The following is a 6,097-nucleotide window of genomic DNA, read 5'->3' as shown; positions in this document are numbered from 1 at the left end:
TTCCTTCCTTCCTTCCTTCCTCCCTCCCTCCCTCTTTCGTCCCTCCCACCCTCCCTCCTGTGGTTCAGACATATAGAGTGACTTGCCCAGTGTCATATAACAAGAAAGTGGCAGAGCCACTGGCTTGAGCCCAGAACTCCCAGAGCTAAGTCCGATGTGCTTCCTTTCCCATTCCACCATGCTCTACAATGCTCTGATTCTGTGACACCCATTTGCCTTCCCAATGATCTTGTTTTCCTTTAATCCATCCCAGCCTCCTTGAGTTCTGCACACTTTCTACCTTTGGTTTTCTTGTGCAAACATGAATGCTAATGAGCCTCCTGTAAGATATAGGTCCATTGCTTCATCTTCAAGTATGCTTGAGAGAAAATTGAGAAAACAGCAGTGGAAGATGACATGGAAAGGGACTGAACATTCGAAGGAAGGGAGAAGAAGTTTAATTTTTTCACTCCTCCAAGTGCCTAGTAGTGCTAATGTGCTGTCTCCTAAGTGCCATAGCTACCATTTTAAGAGTCTTAAGCCTGAAAATAATACCCACAAAACCCCAGCATCTCTTATGTTAAGTGCAGACGGGTGAATGAGTGTGTGAAATAGACAATTAGCTTGCTATGAACACGACCTTAACCTTTAGAACAGATGGGCTGAGTAGCCTGTCCTTGGAGCTGAGCTGAGCTGCCTTCTGGGGGTGTCATAAGGCTCAAATGGGAGAATGTTTATGAAGTTCTTAGCACAGTGCCTGGCCTGTAGGAGGCACTATAGAAATGCTAGCTGCTATTATTGTTGTTAGTTTGAAGTCTTTGGATACTCAACCAGGGAACCCCTCATCCCTGCTCTCGCCTACCTCACAGCCAACTAGTTATACTCTCCCTACATCAGGATTAAAAAAAAAATGCAGCAAACTGCTATTTTCCCTTTCTGGGGGACATTTTTCTTTAAAAAAACTTAATGGAATCTTTTGTTTCCAAATATATCCCACCCCCAAAAAAAGAATAAAAAAAGTTCAGCAAAACCAGTCAACTGAGTCTGACAGTGTGTACAGTGTTTCACACCTTGAATCCCCCATTTCTACAAGGAAAGGAAGGAGATGCATTTTTTCCTTTCTTCTTTGGGGCCAAGTTTGATGATAACAACTACTCTGAGTTCATAGAATGATGGATTCAGAGTTGGAAGGTAAGTTAGAGGCCATATGGTCCAAGCTCCTTATTGTACAGCTGGGAAACTGAGGCCCAGGGAGGCCAAGTGAGCTGTCCAAGGTCACACAGCCACAACTGTCAGAAGCAGGACATTGTGGTTTCTTTTTTTTTGGTAATTTTTTTCCCATTGATACTGTTGTAGTCATTATATTTATTGTTTTCTTGGTTCTTTGTACTTCTGAGGGCTAGAGTAGGAGAGAAGTGATTTGCCCAAAGTTACAACAGAGCTAGACCTGGACCTGGAGACTTTGTCTTCTTTCTTTCACATCCAGTTTGGGACTAATAATAGTTAGCATTTATATAGAAGTTTGTGATTTGCAAAGCATTTTACATAGAATAACTCATTTGAGCCTCACAACAATGCTGGGGGGGGAGTGCTATTATTATACTCACTTTACAGATGAGGACATTGAAGCACTGAGCAGGTTTCAGTGACTTGTCCAGGACCCCACAGTAGTAAGTGTCTGAGGCAGGATTCAAACTCCAAATTCTCTCTCTCCACTGTGACACCTAGTATCACTTTTATAGTACTTTTACTATGTTCCAGGCACTGTGCTAAGTGCTTTATAAATATTATCTTATCTGATCCTCACAATCACCCTGGGAAATAATTGGTGCTATTATTTAGCCTCATTTTACAGAGGAAGAAACTGAGTCAAGCAGGGTTAAGTGACTTGCCCAGGGTCACACAGCTAGTGTGTCTGGCTGAATTTGAACTCGGGTCTTCCTAACTCCTTCTATGCTGTAACCACTGCACCACTTACCTGCAACATTTAAGGATAGTCGTGAAAGTTCTTAGAAACTGTAAAGCCTGTATAAATTTATGCTGCCATTGCTGAAATTTGGCCCTTTAATTCCAGGGCATCAGATCTTTTTTCCTCTTGTCTTTTTCTTTCCTCAATTCAATTGAATTCAACAAGCATTTTTAGGCACCTACTACTTACTTTGTGCCAGACACTGTCTTGTCACCAGGAATAGACAAAAAAACCTGAAAACAGTCTCTGGACTCAAGTTGTTAATATTCTATAGTGAAAAGGTGGTCAGGATACAGAGCAGTAAATACAAGATATTTGCAAAGCCAATACGAAGGAATCAGGAAAGGAGCGAGGAGTTTTGAGAGCCAAGAGGGTGTGCATTCCAGGCATGGGGCTGGCTAAAGGCTTAGAGGCGGGAGATGGGAATGTTGGGGAGCAGCAAGTAGACCTATTTGCCAGGAACTAGTTGAGTTGGTGAAGGGGAATAATGTATGATTAGCCTTGAGAGATAAATTGAAACCAATTTTAAGTATCAAACAGAGGATCTTATATTGTATTCTATAGGCAGGAGTGTATAGGGAGCTGATTGTTAAATTTCCCTTGTGAGCATTTATGCTTAAGAAAGTGGCAAAGTTACAAATGGAGCTTGCTTTATTGTTTGGTTGATTGTCTAGGCTTAAGAAAGTGGAAACATTTTAATAAAGCAGATTTAATTTAAAAGGGTATCCTGCTTAGGAGAGCCTAAGTATGAGGCCTGGGACTTCCTGCTTCCCCCCCCCCCCCAATGGTATGATGCTAAATGCTTAGCCCACAATGTATGCTCAATGTATACCTGCTGACTGACTGACTGGCAGGGCCCCCTGTAACCATACAAATTTCACACTTGTTGAGTACTTTTTGTAAAGCTCTGTGCTAAGGACCTGGGGGGCTACTAAGCTCAAATTACCCACAGCCCCAGTCCTCAAGGGGGCCACGCTACAGGAGCAGCAGTAAGAGAGACTCTTACTACTGTAAGTAAGTAGAGTAAGTAAGAGAAATCCAGATAATTCTAATACACAATTGTGTATGATGTGGTCATGGAAGACACACAAATGTGCAACATCAGGGGAGACTTCCTAGAGGAGGTGGCATTTGATTTGTGTTCCAGTTTTTTTTCCTCTTTGAATTAGCTTCAGCCGTCACACTTGTGGGAAATGGCCACCTCTAAGGCCATAGACTCTATTGGGTGGTTTTTTTTCCCAGTCCTGGAACTACAATAGCCAACATTCAACCAAAAGGATTCTATGACTTTGAAAGGTTTAAGCAATGTGATGGGAGATAGAAGACCTCTCAGGCACAGCAATGCTGCTTCAAACATGGCTATTTTTTTCCTTCTTACTTAAGGCATAACTGTGTGAAAGTTAACCAAATTCAGCCTTTTTTTTTCTTTTAACAGTCTTCTCAAATCTATTTTGATGCAGGATAGCAGTAGCTGCCTGTGTTTCCAAGCCTAGGGTAGGGTGAAATGCCCTTCATCTCAATGGAGCTAACGTGGTCTGGGGATTTGGGAGTGTAATGTAATGCCAAGCAAAGGCAACTTCCCAAGGTTCAAAATACCAGCATAGGTGCTCTCCATTTTATTTAGTGACAAATTAAGAACAGAGAAGATCAAAATATGACATCATTCAAAATATAGCATTTACTAAGTGTGATTAAATAATCTCTAAGTACTACCCCACCCCAGGACCTTACATTCATTCAATCAATTACAAAATCCCTGTTCTAAATACTACTCCACCCCTAGGCTGTACCTTCATTTAGTCCATCACAAAGCCCCTCTTCTCAAATGGAGATTAGTTTCCAATCATAAGTAAAGTACATTCATTTGTTCAATCATAGAACACAAAAAGGTCAAAAGTTCCCCACCCCTGGATCACAATTGAATCTACCCCAGGTTACAACAAGTTTAAGCACAGCACTTAATACCCAAATGGAGGTCTTCATCTTGACAGGAGCCAAGTTCTCAGCAATCTTTGTTCCTGGGGAGACAAAGCTTAGCAAGGCCACAAGATACATGGCCAGTCTCTTCATCAATTCATTCTCTGTCTGCAGAACAGTCCTAGGACCCCTGAAAACATTAGCAAAACCCTCTTCCAGGATTTCTGTAAACATACAACAAGAAAATCCTTCTTCAGGGCTTCGGAACCAACAGCAAGTTTCCAAGAATTCTGCAACAACAGCACTGTCCTTCACCAGTGGACAGTATTCACTCTCTGTCTGCAGGACAGTCTCAGGAGCTCTTAACCAACAGCCAGGTTCCAGAACTTCTTCAACAACAGGACTGTCTTTCACCAGTGGACAAATCTGGCAAAACAACATCAAAACAGACAGACAAAGTACCAGCAAAACAGCCATGTCTCCTCAGTCCTTGGCAGCTCCAGGGGCAGGTCTCAAAAGTCCAGGGCAATTCAAAGTGGCCCCCAGCAATTCTCTCAGTCTCTCTCTGCCTCCATGAGGTGCTGCTTCCAAAAAGTTCTCCTGCCTCTCTCTTGTCTCTCCTAATCTACGTCACCAGCTCCTCCCAGTTCATTTCTCTCTTTTCACATCAACAAGTCCATCCCACAGGTGGGATTAACAAACTCTGGGTTTTAACACAATCAATTTGAAAACCAAGCCAATACAGGGGCATCTTTATATTCCATTACTATCACAGGGAGATGACCCACTTATTAGCCCTGGTCAGTCTACTCAGGCCCTGAGGCAGAGGAGACAGACAGCAGAAGCTTTTACTTTTCTGGACCCTGGTCTGGGCTGCTTCTCATAATCATCTTCGTGAACAGCTAACCCTTAGCCTCCTGGGGGAAGACCAGACTCCTGGGTATCAACTGGGGCCATGTGAGGAAAGGGCTGCTGGTGTGGAAGGTACTGACCTTCACAGGTATACCTTAGTCCAGTCTTGGCTGGTAGGAGTATATGTACATGCGAGTGTGTGTGTGTGTGTGTGTGTGTGTGTGAAAGAGAGAGAGAGACAGACAGACACAGAGGAAGACAGAAAAAGAGAGAGAAACAGAGAGACAGAGAGAGGGAGGGAGAGAGGACACAGAAATATGTACATGCGAGTGTGTGTGTGTGTGTGTGTGTGTGTGTGTGAAAGAGAGAGAGAGACAGACACAGAGGAAGACAGAAAAAGAGAGACAGAGAAACAGAGAGACAGAGAGAGGACACAGAAATATGTACATGCGAGTGTGTGTGTGTGTGTGTGAGAGACAGACAGAAAAAGAGAGACAGAGAAACAGAGAGAGAGGACACAGAAATAGATTGACACAGAGAAAGAGGGAGAAACAGAAAGTGAGTCTCACAGAGAGGGAGGGAGAGGGACACAGAAACAGTCAGACGGAGAGGAGAGAATGCTGTGTGGAGTCTCTGGAGGGATGCCTCTGGGAACTGTCTTTGGCCTTGTGCTTTTCACCATTTTAATCAGTGCTTGGGACAGAGGCACAGTTGGCATGTTTGTCACATTTACAAGTGATCTGTATCTAGGAGGAACAGTTAACATACTGAATGACAGGAAGTAAGAAGGCTAGGCTGGAGCAATGGGGGTCAAACGATGACAAAATTTAATAAGGGTAAATGCAAAGTTAGGGTCACAGGGTTAGTGCTGGGAAAACCCTTAGAGGGCATCTAGTCCAGTTCTTTGGGATGTGACTTATCCGAGGTCACATAGGTAGTAAATAGCAGGGCTAGAATTTGAACTCAGGTCCTATATCTCTAAATTCAGCACTCCTACCATTACATCAAGCTATCTCCCAAGTGTTAAAACAACAACTTCCCAAGGACAAGATGGGGGAGGGAGGACAGGGCTAGGTGGTAGCTTTTATGAGAGGACCTTGGGGTTTTAGCGGACTGACCGTGAGTTCAGTCAGTGTAACTAACATGGTGACCAAAAATGAATTGAGAGGTGGTGCTGAACACTTTGGGAAGGACGCTGACAAACTGGTGTATCTAGGATGGGAGGGGGACTGGAGATGGTGATTTTATTGTAGGAACTGGATATGTTTAGTCTGGAGAAGAGAAGATTTGTGTGACAGAAGGTCAGCACCTCCATCTTAAAGAAAAGTATTTAATTTAAATGAACTGTTTTGTAGAAGAAAAAAATTAGACTTGTTTTAC

General features: G+C 43.2%; 1 long non-coding RNA gene across 1 annotated transcript in view; it reads right to left on the bottom strand.

The window, feature by feature from the left end:
- The window catches only part of LOC138146245 (uncharacterized), a 22,400-nt gene extending 17,774 nt beyond the window's left edge, over nt 1–4,626 (bottom strand). The window contains exon 1 of the long non-coding RNA XR_011164434.1: nt 4,568–4,626. This is a non-coding gene — a long non-coding RNA (uncharacterized lncRNA). The remainder of the gene's footprint in view (nt 1–4,567) is intronic.
- Nucleotides 4,627–6,097: the final 1,471 nt, after the last annotated feature.

This window comes from Petaurus breviceps, unplaced genomic scaffold, assembly GCF_028583685.1.
Source record: "Petaurus breviceps papuanus isolate PSGF00001 unplaced genomic scaffold, PetGlider_PUasm1.0 90760, whole genome shotgun sequence".
Classification (NCBI taxonomy): domain Eukaryota; kingdom Metazoa; phylum Chordata; class Mammalia; order Diprotodontia; family Petauridae; genus Petaurus; species Petaurus breviceps.
Note: the sequence above shows the minus strand (reverse complement) of the source record. Positions and strands in the feature narration are given on the sequence as shown.